General features: G+C 39.9%; 1 long non-coding RNA gene across 4 annotated transcripts in view; it reads right to left on the bottom strand.

The window, feature by feature from the left end:
* Positions 1-16,990, bottom strand: part of LOC140614292 (uncharacterized) — a 232,860-nt gene that overhangs the window by 135,872 nt on the left and 79,998 nt on the right. For 3 of the 4 annotated variants that reach the window (XR_012015191.1, XR_012015189.1, XR_012015190.1), the window contains exons 6-7: positions 15,779-15,872; positions 12,097-14,491 (exon numbers count right to left, since the gene is read on the bottom strand). The exons of the other annotated variant lie outside the window; for it this stretch is intronic. This is a non-coding gene — a long non-coding RNA (uncharacterized lncRNA). Of the gene's footprint in view, positions 1-12,096; positions 14,492-15,778; positions 15,873-16,990 lie in introns of those variants that run through there. 4 annotated transcript variants of the gene reach the window in all.

The following is a 16,990-nucleotide window of genomic DNA, read 5'->3' on the forward strand; positions in this document are numbered from 1 at the left end:
GGCAAACAAATATGATTGTCCCTATTTTAAAGAAAACCTTTTTCCTCTTCTCAGATTTCTTATTTTTATAAATGTCCTCCCTTCCTTAGTTTTGCCAAGTGTATTTCAACATCCCCACCACCACCCCACACCATTAGAGGAAGGTGCTCAATCCTCAGTGTAAGGGAAGGAGATCCAAATTCTTTTATCAGCTCTGCTCCTCGCTCCATTGCTAAACTTAACTTTGACCATAAATTGTTTGATACAGATCTTGGCAAGGTAACAAGTCTAGACTATATTGATTTCCTTGACAAGTGACAAATAGAACATCATGATGAGTTATTTCAGTAAAAACCAAAGAGAGTTACAACTTAGGACAGCTGTCACTGAAACCAGAGATTGATACCAGGTCCTCTCCCAGAGAAAAAGCTAACACAGTCAATCCTCTCCCTCTAACCCCTGGGCTGCCAGCATATAGGGACATTCCAGTTATTTGGCAGAAACATCTACAGTGGTCTCAATATGTCACAACTCACAAGGACATTATCCTGTACACAAACCAAAGGGGGTTTGTAATTAAGGTAAAAGAATGACCTCCCTATATCCCAGCCTCACCTATATCACAGTACATAAAATGCACCTCTAGTCTGATTGCATGTATGAGGAAATTTTAGGATATCTTTAGGTTTTGAATTCAAACAAGGATTGTTGCAATCTCAACTCCTCCATTTGCTACGTGACCTTGAGAAAGCTACTTAATCTTTCTTAGTGTTTTCTATCTTACTGTTAAGGGCGTATTGACAATACTACCAGATTCTATAGACTTGTTGGGAAAATTAGATGAAATAACATTAATAGGAGTGTAGCATAGTAGATGTTAATCGCCTTTCCTTCTTTGATCTTGTTTCTTTCTTTCTTTCTTTTTTTTTTTTTTTTTTTTTACTTTATGTTATGGAAGTCTAGAATCTTGGAACTCTAACAGAATAATATACCATCAATGTTAAATGTCCAAATGTGGCAGACAGTACTTCATGAGAAAATGAACTCTTGTTTCCAGGGCTCAATCTCCCATAAAAGCTGAAAGCTTACTACTGTACAGGGTGATTAGTACCAAATGAAGGAATGAATGAGTGATGACATGAACAAATGAATGAATGAACATAACACATGCCAGGTTTTTTATGCTTCTTTGGTTATGACCCACCGTTCTTGATAATCCAATCTCTCTGCTTTAACACCAGCTTTTCTCTTTCATAAGTGTGTGTTTGTCTTCCCCCACTAGACTGAGGCCACCCTCAACACAAGGGACATTTTCTCTAGCACCTAGGAGAGTATCTGGTACAGAAAACTGTATCAATAAATATTTGGATGAAAGATGAATAAATGAGATGGAGAGTTCTAGAAATCATTCTTTATATTAAAAAATCTTACTCTAATTAACTGCCTTTATGCTGTCATGCATGCATGCATATTTTGGATACAGTTGTTACGCTGGTTGTGTTAATTCTAATATGCATGTCATTCAGCACCATAGATAGGAGGTTGGGATGGGATCTCCCCAGAGTAGGATAGGCATTCTCTGTGTGAGTAATAGGAATTAGAGGCTGGTAATCAGTCAAGAAAGTGCAGATACCATGAGAGCCTAATGCTGCACAAGCCTCTGCAAAAAGTAAGCACCTGATAAATGTTAATTTACAACTATAGGAAAATGAGAGAAATTCCATTGTCTCTGATATAAATTATACATTAAGACTGTCTTGGCCCTTTGTGACTGATTATAAATGGGTTAGAAAAAAAACACAGGAACATACATTCTTAAAGTGCAGGGATTTTCTTCTTTTAAATCTTTCTCTATTTTTTTTTCAAATTTTCTTTCCTTTTTAGTGACAACAATCTCAATTCCACTCACTTAAAAGAATTAGTAGCAGGGTGAAACAAGGTGAATAGAGGACCAAAAGATCATACACTAGAAGGGCAAGTCCAATCTCCTACCACTACTCCCTCTCCAGCACAGGATGAGGTCACATGGAAGGGAGAAAGTGACTGTTCATCTCTGATAGCACCATTGACTAGTGTACCAGTAGCTCATAAGGTCAAAATTAAGAAGGAACTGAAAACAAGAATCTAAATAAATACCCCTTCCAGAATACATTTTCATTGTCCCATGAGTCAATCCACCTGCTTCTTCCATATCCTTTTCCTGCTTAGATGTTATAAATAAGAGAAAACTGACCTTCTGTTTCTTCAACATAAATTAATATCTGATGACAGAAAGCAGGGAATGGTCTTGGATGAATCTTAGGAGGCTTTACAATAAAGGGAAATATTAATTATGCCTAACATTTGTAAAGCATGCTATAAAGAAAGCACTTTCAGATGCATGATTCCATTTGATCTTTACACAATTCATGAAACAATACACAAAGCATGCTTAGAACTGTGCCTGGAACATAGCAGGTGTTCAATAAATATCATTCTCCTCCTCATTTTGTGCTGAACTATTTCTGTTGTCACCTTTTCAGCCTGCCTCTAGGCTGTCACTTCCCATTACTCCCTGTGGTGAAAACTAGGGCAATATTGTTTTCTTCCTTTCCCTCTAACAAACAGAATCCTACCAAATTCCTTTAAAATGAACCTGCAGAAGTGCAGAGTGACAGTTTTTATAAATCATTTTAATGGGAAAAAATTATTTATCTGCTCAACAGAAACACAGCCTGGGTCTGTTAAACTAAAACAAATGCAGGCAGTCTATTCCAGCTGCCTAACAACCAAATTGCACCAGGACATATTGGGTCCAAATAATTGCCACATGATAAGTTATGCAGATGATCAGAAATATTAATACAATCATGCTGTCATGGCTTTGTCTATGTCATGTGGGTGGGAGTCTGGCCTTTAAGAGTAAGTCATGGAAAACTTGGGATAAACTCAATAATTCATCTATGGTTGGGGTTCTGCCCTATGTGAGGTATTTCTCTCCCTTGCATCTCACTGAATCTCCCTCAACACACACACAGAAAAAAACTATGCATGGTAACTTACAGATTAGCTCTATTGTAAGAAAACAATTTAAAAACTCCTGTTTCCTCTTTTCTATTGTTGCCTGCAATGGTAAAGAGATCCAGGCCCCTTCCTTGTCTTTCAACATTATGCTCATCCTTCAACGTCACTTCCAAATCCCCTGCAGTCAGAATTAACCACTTGCCCTTCTGGACTCACACGGCTGGATGCAGAAATGACTAATTAGCCTTTAATTTTTCTACCATGTATAATGCTTGGTTGTTTATTTGCTAGTCTTCTCTACAAGCATGAAGGCAAGACAGCATCTTCTTGACCTTTGTAGTCTCCCCAGGGTCTTCAGTGGAGCCTGGCACTTGGTAAGCGTTCAGCAGATGTTTGTACAACTTAAATGAAAGTCAGGTAAGAAGTGTAGAACAAATAGAATCACTTTTTCAAATGATCTGTAGACTAGAGCCCTCCTGGTTCAGAAGCAGACATCTCATATGGAGATGGTGTTTCTTGCATGACTGTGTATGTTCAACAGGCCACAGGGCAAAGGAATCTTTCTCAATACTATACTGATAGTTAGGGCATGGATTGCACTGACCACGAGACATTATGAGCCCTTTCTAAGTTATAAACAAGAGCAGATTTAATTGCACTCAGCATGAGAATCAGGGTGAATAGTCTCTATGAACAAGGAGTCTAGGACCCCCCCCCACCTAGACTGCCAGGCCTGCCAATCAGAAAGCAATGCCAAGTCTGGGAGGCTCTTATGTGACCTGGACATCATATGATCAAGGAAGAATCAGAGCCCACCTCCACTGGCTAGATCCATTGACTCTTGATCTTTTAGGACCTTTGGAAATTAGGATACCACCACTGCCATAATTTCTTCCCTTATTGACAAGGTTCCAGTCAAATAGATCTGTGACATCTTACTTTTAAGAAACAATGTGGTTTGGTAGAGGAAGTATAATCCATGTGGGCATGATTTAAATCCCAACTCTGGGATCCCTGGGTGGCGCAGTGGTTTAGCGCCTGCCTTTAGCCCAGGGCGCGATCCTGGAGACCCAGGATCGAATCCCATGTCGGGCTCCCAGTGCATGGAGCCTGCTTCTCCCTCTGCTTGTGTCTCTGCCTCTCTCTCTCTCTCTCTCTCTCTCTCTCTCTCTGTGACTATCATAAATAAATAAAAAATAAATAAATAAATAAATAAATAAATAAATAAATAAATAAAATAAATCCCAACTCTACCTTGACCAAGTTGTGTGAGCTTGTGCAAGTTAGTGAAATAACGGGGCTTCAGTTGCCTTGTCTCTAAAATGGGCATAATAAGATTTTCCTCATGTAAAACGATGTTCACTGCCTTCTGTCCCTGGCTTGAAGTATATTAATATCACCTACTCTGAACCCAAATATGGACACATAAATTCCATCCACCCACCCACTTTACTCTGCTAGGTATCTAATAATCTTCTTAAGGCTTGTGAAATTATTATTATGGTATAGTAAAGAGGCATTTTCATGGAGTAGCCAAACATTGGTATATGAAGCTAAGAGGCACAGACAGGGCATCAATATCACTTAGGGCATAAATGGATGATTGCTGTTATAGATAGAACAAGCAATCCACTTGGATGATATACAGAATAAGTCAGGGCTCTGAGTCATGGGCTGTGGGCTGCATCTTCAGGGGTATAACCTCCTTGGACAGTTAGCTCCCATTAACCAAGGGCAATCTTCTAGAGAAGTGGGGGCAGCTATAACCCATTAGCAGCCAACACTCATGGCAACCAGAGATAGCTATACTGAACCGGTATAGTGGAGCTGGTCAGAACACTCACCACACAGATAAATTGTACAGACTGAGAAGTATTACAGTATAATACATACTTGTACCCCTAATGGTAATCATAACCCCAAAGCAGTCTGTCCCAGGAACTGAAAGCCCCCAATTCTAACCTCAGACATTTGAGCCTGACTAGACATGAATTATTAAACACAACAGACACTGTTAGTACTCCCCCTATACCCCTTTGGCACCCATCCTTCAGTATAAATCTTTTGCAACCTAAAGGAAGTACCTGTTCCTCTCTGCCCAGAGGCTTTATTTTGGCCCACATGCACTGGGCAAGTTAGAAGTGCCAGGGGATAGTACCTCTAGGAACATCCCTCAGGGATAACAGATGGGGTCTAGAGAATACTGTTGCCTACCACCCAGAGATACAGTCTGCATCATCCTCCAGAGCTTTCCAGCAAGGCTGGGCCCCAGTTGCCTGTGTGGGAACTGAGCAAAGAATGTACACATGTTTAGCTGTCTTCCCTCTTATGCCTCATCTTTGGGTGCTTCTTCTGATCACCTCTCAAGCAAGCTACTTGCTCTCAAATCCTAAACTCAAGAGTCCTCCAGGAGAACCCAACCTAAGTCTGTATTTAATCACTAAGACTCAAAATTACATTCCCAGCATAGCCTAATTCTTACAAATTTGTATTGGATTAACAAGATGCATGATTATTCTTTGTTACAACATTATTTGATTAACTAGACATACCATTTTCCCACAGAGCTATAACTATGTTTGCATACACACACATACATCTCATTTTGAATGCTACACAAATGGAACAAGGCTTTTGAAGTATATGGCTATCTGCTGTTACCTAGGAGGAGCTCCTAACTAACAGCCACTGTACCCTTATCTTGACCCCAGCATCAAGGCTCTTCCCCTGATGCGTGGCATCTGGCAACCAGTCTTCCTCCTCTTTCCCTTCCTCTCCTCCTCTCTTCCTTCCCTTTCTCTTTTCCAAGTGCATAATCATTACAAAATACCAAGCCATTTTGAATTCCCATTCTTGCTACACTAGTAAAACTGAATTGTAAAGTAAAATAAGTCCCATAAAATCAAACAGACCTATTATTTCCTGTACTTTCCATAAGCTGAGAGAGTGACAAATGGGGGAACAAAACATCAGGGCAGTTGGCGTTAATTAATGCTAAATTTACTGAATTAAACAATGAATTTTAAAAAAATAATTCTAAGATGTCATTTCAATTAAGGAACTGCAACTAGGATAATGGATGTGGGTGGCATCCAGGAAAGACAATCATGGTACTGTTACAGGAAGAAACTATTAACTCCGAAGAAGCAAGTGAATACAAAAGAAAGAAAAATCCATGCCTCCCAAGGTATCTGGGAGAAACTACAGAGCTTGTTAAATCTCTGTACCCTCTCAATCAAGGAAAATGTATCTCAATTAAGGTCAATAATCTAGAATAGGTTACTTAGCAATTGCCCTATTTTACCATGGCAAAACAGAAATAGTTGCTTCCCTGGATTTGAGCAGAAAGTACAGCAGATTATTGAAAGTTAAAGGCTCTGGCACAGCTCTTGGCCTTTCTTCCCAAAAATGATCTCCTCTGTTGGGCCCAGAGAAATGAACTACAGCAGCTTCATAATGTCTGAAAAACTGGAACATAAGAGGGAGGGAAATCACAGTCACAGAATGTAGGGCTTGAAGAATTATTTTAATGGCTATCCAGTTCAAGTACAAATTTGTCCCAGCAAGAGTGAGGATCTAGAACTTGGAGCCTTATGTAAGGCCACATAGTCCAGACCTCACACCTAGAGCCTATCCATTTCTCCCTGAACAGCAGCCTGGGTTTCTTTTGGTGCTACATATAGGAAATATCCTGAAAAGACTCTTCAAGTAGAAAATATAAATAAAAATTCTAATTAAGAGAATAAATTTTCTAATATGTCACCAAGAACTGGCATGTACAATGTTTTATAGCCCAGTTTGCTCATCTAGAACATGGATATAGTAACTACTAACTAAAGGCTAAACCCTTAAAGAGCACTATGTTCTCCTTCTGTGTATATATCATAGTCTATTATATTTATTTAATGCATGCTTATCCTACTTTATTGAACTTTGAACAAGTAGAAGCTCAATATTTCTGGAAAACAGAATGTGTGTGTGAGCTAAAGAGTTGGCCAGCAGCAGGGGAGTGGAGTGGGATAGGGGAATGAGTAGCCAGGACTTGTCTTCCAAGTTCTTTTCCTCCCGAGGTGAGCGCCTCCTATGTCCTCTGATTGTATGCCATGTGGAGAGGATGGAAGTGACACTACTAGTCTCACAGAGCTTCACTCACCCTCAGATGGCATCCTCTGCAATATTCTCTTTCTATATATAAATATATATATGGTTTTTTTGCCCCTTAGAATTTTTCTTAAAATGAACAGCTCTTCTGGCCCTGGACACCCCTGGGGATTTCTGTTCATTTTCACAATCTGAAAAAATGACAATTTCATTTTTAATTATGAATATTCATGCACTCAACTGAGACTATGCATGTCATTATAATTCCCAAATTAGTTCAGAGGAAAACTGGCATTTTGTCTAAATTCCTTTATTCTTCATTGAAACAGAATAGGGTGACATTTTGCTCTAAATGAAAATAGGAATTTTCCCTTGTCTTTGTCACCTGACATTTTCCCAACCCCAATAAAATATCATATGCAGAGTTTCCTTCCAGGGCTACCTGAAGAATCCAAGTGATCAAGGTGCTGAGGACACTCCACAGTCTATAAAAGAGGAACTGACCTAGACAAGATTTAAAAAAAAAAAAAAACCCAGAAGATGATAACACAAATCAAATACAATTGCTCATTTAGTCTTTGCCACCAACCTGTTATTATCCCTTGCTCTACAGATAAATAAAACTGAGGATCAAGACAGTTAAACGGTTTGCCTAAGGTCATATCACTAAGATAGTAGCATAAGAATGTAAATGTTGCTATTTGGACTGCAAATCCAGTTCTCTTTCCAATCCACCAGAGATGCTTATATTTCCAAAAAGTCCATAGATTATAGTTCTGTTTGTAGAAGCTTCTTACCAGCCCAACTTTCTGGTGAGTTCTCCTAATGGGCCAACTGACATGCAACCACAGAGTCACTCTTGCTTCACAGATGAAGGAAAAGGGACATAAGGAAATTAAGTGTAACTTAAAATATTATGCAAAGGTGCCTAAAGTTACATATATTCTTGCCCTTAAATATTGCTACATGAGAAAAATATATGCAATACAAGTAGAGGAACAAAAAAAGGAAGAAATTATATGTAGGACAACTCATGCACCATTCAAGGTAGGGTCTAGACCCTCCGCCACAATCACAAAAGCCAATTAGTATTTTTGGCTATTTAATGGGCTACACATTTATTTTTTTTAATATTTTATTTATTTATTCATGAGAATACACAGAGAGGAGAGAGAGAGAGGCAGAGACACAGGCAGAGGGAGAAGCAGGCTCCATGCAGGGAGCCTGACGTGGGACTCGATCCCGGGTCTCCAGGATCACGCCCCAGGCTGTAGGCAGCACTAAACCACTGAGCCACCAGGGCTGCCCTGGGCCACACATTTAACAGTTCAAAACCCATTTGTTATCCCACAGTTTCTATAGGGCAGATGTCTGGATGCAGCTTAACTGAGTTCTCTGCTTGGGGTCTCACAAGGCTGTATGTAAGGTGTTGGCTGGGGCTCATCTGAAGCTCAGGGCCTTCTTCCAAACTCACATGATGGTTGGCAGAACTTATTTCCTTGAGGTTGGACAACCCAAAGCCAGTAGGAGAATCCCTCTAACTTCAAGGAAGGCCTAGGCCCTCTTTGAAAGAGCCGACTTAATTAGGTCAGGCCCACCCGGATAGTCTCCTTTGATTAACACAAAATCAAACTAATTAGGAACATTGATTAAATCTTTAAAATCCCATCAATTTGCCATATGATGTAATATTACCATGGGGCTGGCATCCATGATTCTCATAGGTCCTGCCCACAATCAAACAGAAGGGATTATACATGGAACAGACACCATGGGATGGGAATCTTGGGGCCATTTTCAAACTCTGCCTACCTCAGAAGCAATAGCGCTTTCCAAATTGCTGCACTTGGGTTAGTGTTTGATATTCTACTAGTAATCCATACATCAATGTGACAATATCCCTGGATTCTGTGCAGGTCTTTTAAATGGATGCCAGATCATTACTCAACTAGGTAAGCCAGGATGAGTTCCTGCTGCATGCCTGGCACAGAACAGTCTAGAAAAGCCAAAACAAATAAAAGACTCAGTTCCATCTCAAAGTATACTTCCAGTATACTTTAAAGAGAAGTGGAAATTACTACTTAAAAAATTAACACCTAAAAATTATAGTCATAAATATTGGTAGGTCCCTTCCATACAGGCTTAATCACCAATGAACAAAATGGGGCATCAAAAAGGAGGGGACCCAGAAAAAACAAAGGGTCCATTCATGGTCTATAAGACTAGATCCAAGAGGAATGCAGCCTCTATAAAGTTTCAGGATCCAGCTTTAGGAAGAACTGGAAGAAAAAGAAAAAAAAAGACACTAGAGAAAGCATCCAAAGACCTAGAATGTGGCCCTAATTTGCACCATTCCCTTGTGTGACCTGAATAGCTCTCTTCCCTTGATAGGTCACAGTACCCTCATCTGTAAAATAAGGGTGATCTTCCCAAGTTCTGGTGATATCTAAAGCTGTCCCACCTTTAAAAAGTGCTCTGGTTTTGTAGACAGCATGGAAGGGTCTGGAGCCCTCGGCACCACTGAGATTCCTAGAGTGACACATCTTGCTTCTCAAATCATGTAATCCTGCATGCAGGGAATCAAGGGAAGGTGTTCTGCTAGAGGAAAGCACCTTTTTCCTCATAGTTAGGAACATTTTGGCAGGCCAACATCTTTCCCCTTCTTTGTGGGTTTTTTTTTTTGGGGGGGGGTCTCTTGTGTGTTTCCCTGTCAAATAAAATATTATTTGTGAGCTCATATGATGGCATATGACATGTGCTTCCTCTTTTCTTTACTCTTCTAAGTCCAGGGGAAAGTCATTTAACCTAAGCCTGTTTTCTATTTAAACGAAGATAATGATGCCTACTCAGAGAGGAGGTGAGAGAGCAAGTAAGGTGATGCACCCAGCAGGGAGAGTTGACACATAGTAGGTGCTTCTGGCCTATTCTCAGCGCTCTCCAAAAGGCAGATATTGAAGGTAATGTTTATGAAAGGCTAGAGTCTGCCTAGCCTGCGAAGTGAGCTTACAGAGAATTCAGGTCTGGTAATCAAAATTAATAATGGTATTCAATCCAATTTTCCAAACCAGAGGAGTGGAAGGCTGAGCTGTAATCAATCTTTAGAGGTCAACTCACAGGGGATTTACCAGGTAAAGGGCTTGGCGCCCCCTTGTGCAGAGAAGTGCTGCTGTCTTAATCAGCCTGTTGCCCACACATGTGCTTTCAGCAAGATGTCCTGTGGCTCTTGGACGTTTGAAAGTACACCCACCCTCTTACCTGCCCCTAGGCAGCCAAGTCTTGGCTAATATAAATTCTTTTTAAAAAAATGTGAATTGCTTGATTCGTTTATAAATAGGATATACTTGCCTTGCATATGGAACAAAAATCAATGCTGTGTACCTCTAGTCTCCTTCCCATTCCTGAGTCTGACAGCCAGATCTCTTCCCCAGAGGCAATTCTGATGAACTCTACCGTAGATTGTGTGTGTGTCTGTATGTAGTACATATACATGTATACATTCTTCCCCAGATGATAATATACTATGTACACTATACGTTGCTTTTTTCTGCAATTTCCTTTTTCACAATATATGTTAATGATCATCCCATACCTGTACACTTCAAGGTATCTCATTTTTTAAGTGACTGCATAGTATTCCATTGTCTGAATGAACCATAATTTATGTCTTTTCAATAATTATATGTATATATCTGTATATGTATACAGATATAGAAATATTTGTATATATTTTTCAAATCTTTTGTTGTTTCAGAAAAGCTATTACTACTTCTGTAATTCATAATCTTTTACTTATGTTGGTTTATATTCATGTGAATATTTTTGGATAAACTCCTAAGAGTGAAATTGTGCTCTTCAAATCGCTTTACAAGTAATCACTCAACAAATATTTATTGAGAATCTAGTATGTGACAAGCATTATTCTAGGTACTGAGAATATAATTACAATGAACATAATAAAATTTTTCTTGTGGCACTTTTGTGTTTTAGATACATATTTAGATATATTTGCTAATATTTAGATTCATTAAATCTTCACAATAACTTTTTTGTATAGGGACTATTATTCTCTGCATTTTATAGAGGAGGAAACTGAGACACAGAAGATGATATACTTCATAAGTAGTGGAGCTGGGATTAAAACCAGGTTGTATCATTCCAGAGTTCAGAGTTCATGCACTTTACTATGAGCTCCACTTCCACACCCATGCTTAAATGCTTCATGTGTCATGATTCTTACTCCAGTTTACAAGAAGGCCCTTGTATTATTGTTGAGAAAGGATTTTTACCACAAAAGAACTTACATTGCTTCCAAACAACGTACCACTAGGTACATCATCTATAAAGGCCTATCTTAGGTGTCCTGAGGTGGATCTCTCTGAGGTTCTTGTGCAGGTGACTTCCTAAGAGAGAAAGCTTATGGGCAGCAGTGAGGGGAAGGAAGAAACTGTGTAAAGATGTGAACCCAGATGAACTCCCAGGGAACCTCGGAGCATACATGGCACCACAGAGTGGTCCCACGTGGTAGGAAGGGGGATGATTATTTGCATCCCTGTATTAGTCCATCATTGGCTGCAGATTGACTCCAGGGAGTGGATATGTAACCTCCCAGGCAACCTCCCAGGTGAGAGAAATCTCCAGAATGAGGGTGCAAGTGTGAGCTGTTAACGACCAGCCATCACTGCACCTAAGGTGGGGGGTATGCACTGGTCTAGTAAAGGAAATTTGGGCAGGACATCAATGGTTTGCACTACAATATAAATATATATATAGCATCTTCATCTGATCTTCCTGCACATATTTCAACTTGAATCAACAAGTTCAAGACTAGATGCATCAGCACACCTGCTTCTGTATTCCCCCCTACATTAAATATCACTGCCTTCCATAGAATTAGCCAATGCAGAAGCCCCCCACCCAGTCCCTTGTTCTCTATCTCCTTCATCCCCTAAATCCTTTTCAGTGAATCAGTTTATAACATAAAACTCACAAGTGCTGCTTTCTTTTTTTTTTAAGATTTTATTTATTTATTCATCAGAGACACAGAGAGAGAAGCAGAGACACAGGGAGAGAGAGAAGCAGGCTCCATGCAAGAAGCCTGATATGGGACTTGATCCCAGAACTCTGGGATCACGCCCTGAGCCAAAGGCAGATGCTCAACTGCTGAGCCACCCAGGCGTCCCCAAGTGCTGCCTTCTTCTAAAGAAGGTGGATTCCAGCAACTAGAATCTCTTCCTTATGCCAAGTCAAGAGTTTCCCTGACTCTATATTGCCTTCTCGAATCTGTATTCTACACTGCAACCTGCATGGTCTTTCTAAATGCAAATCTCATCTTGGTACCCTTTGGTTCTTTAAGTCCTTTAATGGTTCCTCTCCTGTTTATTCAAGCCCACAATCCCTGAATGGCCAGGAAGAAACTGACTGTTGTTAACCTCCATACTCACGTGCCAGTCTCCATATACTTCTTCCCACTCATACACTACTGTTCAACCACATTACTTGGGCTTCCCAGGCTCTGACCTCTTGGAGTATAAGAACTATTTCATCTTTATCACGTGTCTTCTCAGGCTGAGCATCCTCTGCCCTGGAGTAAACTTGGCCTAGGTCTCTATGGGGTTCTCAAAGCACTTGATACATGAAATAGCTAGTCTCCAAAGATGTCTCCCCACAATGAATTATGCTTCTCAGTATCCATGCTCCAGCATATCCCCACCTCTTGAATCAGAGCCGGACTGAAGACTTGCTTATAACCAATAAAATGCAGCCAAAGTGACACTGATATCTGAGGCTTAGTCCAAAAAAGTTTTGCAGCTTCCAACTTTGTCTCTTGGAAGGTTCACTTCAAGGATGCCAGTGATCAAGAAGAAATCCCTCTGTCATGGATTTTGTGCTATGAGGAATCCCAAGCTAGCCATGTGGAGAATTCATGTTGAAGAAAGAGACCCCTGTCAGATCATCATCAACTAACCCACCCATCCCAGAAACCTGGCACGAATATAAAGAACCCCTCAAATGACCAGATGACCACAATCTCAACTATCATCAAAAACACAAGAGAACTCAAGCTGTGTCCAACAACCTACAGGAACCATTGGAGGTTACAGTAAAATTGTCATTTTAAGATACTAAGTTTTCAATTGATTGTTACTCAGCCCTTCAGCACCAGAGCTATACTTGAATTGGTATATAGGCTACTGCATTGTAATTATTTTGCCTTTCTGTTTTCCCTACTAGGCAGTCCAGGGACTCTGAATTTCGTAACGTAATGTAATGACAGGGATATAGACTTAGGAAGTGTTTGATAAATGAATCAATGTAAAGAAAAAGAGTGAAATACTGAGGCTGGTAATTCCCTCATGCCCTGGTCCCAGTCTCAATGAGACTGCCATCATTGTTTCCATCAAAGTTCAGTTTTACAAGCCTTTACTGGGGGACTACAGTGTGATCTTTGAGGTCTTAAGCATGAGCAGACAAACCCAGGTTCAGATTCCAGCTTTGCCATTTGCAAGTTGTGTAACCTTAGGTGATTGATTTAAACTCTCTGAGCTTCATTGCTCATCTACAAACATTGGATAATGAAATGCCTAACTTCTTGATATTGCAGTGAAGATGGCATGATATGATTTTTTAATCCTCCCAGTAAAGGACTCATTCCATGTTTTTCATTAATGTGTGTTAATTGAATTGATAACATATGTGAAATACTTTGTCCAGTCATTAGTAGAAGAACTAATGAAATAACCGGTACACTTTGTGGAGTCTCAACAGATAAATCCTTTGATTCATTCTACTATTCTCCTCTGTTATAAGGTTATGGAGTCAGCTTGTACTAAGACTAAAAAACTCCACAATACAATTGAAAACTAGTGACAGCCAGATTCAGCCTTGAGCAATTACTACACATTTAGAATTGGAATTAGCACCAATGAATCAGTGTTCATACCTGCAATCAACACCACATTTCAGATTCTGAACCTAACTCTTCTAAGAAACAAGCTTCTCTGCAAGTAATCACATGTCCCTCCAGCATTCTCCTGCTTCTTCTTTCAGGGAAATGTTGAGAAGACTGTGAGCTCCAGCCCATACTTCAGCAAGTTTTATCACTTATTCCTCTTCTGTAATGAAGCAACTTATTGAAATTGGGGGCTTTTGGCCATTTCTCCAAAAAGAGAAACCTTTTCACCATGACACTTATGTGTAGGAGAATGTTTATCAGCAAAGAGCATTTCTTCCTAAAACAGCAAATGACTCCATGAGGTAAAATTATGGGGTGATCTCATACTCATGCCGAGCAGGAAGGGGAAAATGTCAGCAGTTATATCCAGAGGACTGGAGTTTCTATAATGCATCTTTCCCACGGTGCACTTAGCATGAAGGGCTGCTTCTTCAAGCCATTTCCAAGGTATTTTACCTGGAGTAACACAAATACCTGATCACCATAAATAGGGAGAAAATAACAGAGACTTTGACTTCTGGAAAGAAATGTACTCATTACTATCAAAGAGCAAAACATTGGACTGATTGAACATATATAAACTGACTAAAGACCTGTCTAGTAGCTCATATATCCTCTTCTCTCCATTAGTCTATTACTGCGTTTTTTTTTTTTAAAAAAAATCCATTTCCACAGTGCTGCTTAATAATAAATATAAAATAAAGTGAAAGTGATTCTCCTTTCCTACCAAACATAGAAAAATATGTCTTGTCTCCCACCTTAGAAGCTGTAGTTTGTCCATATAACTAGTTCTCCTTTCCTAATCTTAGGGGCAGCACACACATTAAAACTTTTATGTGACGGTATGGAACAATTGCCCTGGGAAAGGCAAAATGAGATATGGGAAAAGCACAGGCCCAAGAGTCAGAGAGCCTTAGGAATATCTCTTTTCTGTCTTAGGCAAGCAATCCTCAGTCTTAAGAAAGATGCCTCCCTTCCCTGGACCAGAGCTGTATGGAGAGTCCTCCCTTGTCCTCCCCACATCCTTCCATTACTCACCATTCATCTTGAAAGAATCACCTTCATTGTCATCTCTGCAAGAGTTCCTCCTGACATATCCCGGGTTTTATTACAAATCCCCACTCTGTACCCTCGGCTCTCTATGCTTACTTCTGTCACACTATAATGTGCTATCATTCTTCATTTGTCTCTCTTGAAAAACCACTTTATTCCTGTACAGTAAGATCGTATTGTGTTTCTCTCCATAATTCCAGCAAGTAGCACTAGGCTTAGAGTATAGTTGGAGCTCCTTAATGCTCAGAGGGGTTGCATGGATAGGAATAATCAAACAGATCCAGAAGGGTCCTTGGAGAAGATCCTATACATGCACCTCATTTCATAGACGGAGCCATGAGACCCAACGGGACTGAGGGGTTGCCCAACTTCACACAGCATATTAGTCATAGAGCAGGGGCTGGAATTTGGTTCTACCAAATCATGATCTAGGACTGCCTTAGTTAACGTAAGTCAATAATAAATATCAAGTACCTACTAAGTGCAAGGTTCTATGCCATGAGCATTCCTTATGACTTCAGGGAATTTATGTCTCAAGTACAAAAGGAACTGTGGAATGCATGAAATATCTTTGAATATAAAGTGAGTTCTAACAAGCGTACGAATGATATAACACAGGAATAAGGGGTTGGTGTCATATTGATTCCAGGGGAACTGTAGCAGACACTTTTGTATTTTGAATCCCCTCACCTTGGCTCCCATGAGTTTCAGCTGCAGCTGTGTTTAGCCATGCTATCTTTTTCTTTTGTCCAATGGAAGTATAGTTGATGTACAATGTTATGTACTGAGCCAAAAAAAAAAAAAAAGAATGAGATCCTGCCATTTGTGACAACATGGATGGGCCTAGAGCATATGATGCTAAGTGAGATAAGTCAGGCAGAGATAGCCTATAATCTTGCTCTCCTGCTAAGTGTCTCACCTTGACCAAGCACTTGCTGTTTTCTGCTCCAGTGCCAGGAGCCACCCAGCATTTATACAAGCCCCATGGAACGTAGTGAATAGCCTCAAGGACAGCGCTCAAAAAAATGAAGGACTGTAGTCAGTAGATAAACACCCCGGCCACCTATCCTTCAGGTGGGGAATACTGAGAGGTATTCTGTTTGTCTTTAGGAATGGAGGTCTAGAGAAACTAAGCCCCGGTGCTCACAACAATGACCTTGAGAACACATGCTTCTGTTGACTTTTCTGCCCTCCCTGTCCTTCTCTCAGTCTACTCCCTCACATCTGCTTGCTGAGATCATTTCCCAAAAAAACTGCCCATGGAGGCTTATCTCAAACTGTGACTCCGGGGAAACCAAAATTAAGACAGGAAGTCAGAAGTGCAGGGCTACTTTGTGACTTTGATGGGCCCTGGGCACTTTTGCCATTATGGGCTTCTTCTTCATTAAAAAAAAAAAAAATATATATATATATATTTAAATTATATTTTACCACTGCATTGGTATAAAGATAAATATGTAATATAAGTCAGGCTGTATTCATTATTATATGTTAATTATTATCATTTTCAGCTTTTTGTTCTGATTTTAAAAGGTTTTAAAATTTAAAAATTATCATGGCCCTAGGCACTCTGCTGCCTCTGCTAATGAAAGAGTCTGTCTTGTAGAGGCGAAGGAATAACAGGAAGGCCTGTGGATGATGTGTCATTGGCACTAATTCTTAAAGAATGGGCTTAATTTGAACAGACACAGACATACTCTTCTCTTTTCAACACCAATTATTGTTTTTTAACATTAATTTTTATTACATAAGTAAATCATTTTTATTGTGGGAAATGTGAACACCACAGAAATATTAAGATAAAAATAAGTCATGAGGCACCTGCATGGCTCAGTGGTTGAGTGTCTACCTTTGGCTCAGGTTGTGATCCCAGGGTCCTGGCTCCCAGGGTCCCTGCGAGGA

This window comes from Canis lupus, chromosome 22 (assembly GCF_048164855.1).
Source record: "Canis lupus baileyi chromosome 22, mCanLup2.hap1, whole genome shotgun sequence".
NCBI lineage: Eukaryota > Metazoa > Chordata > Mammalia > Carnivora > Canidae > Canis > Canis lupus.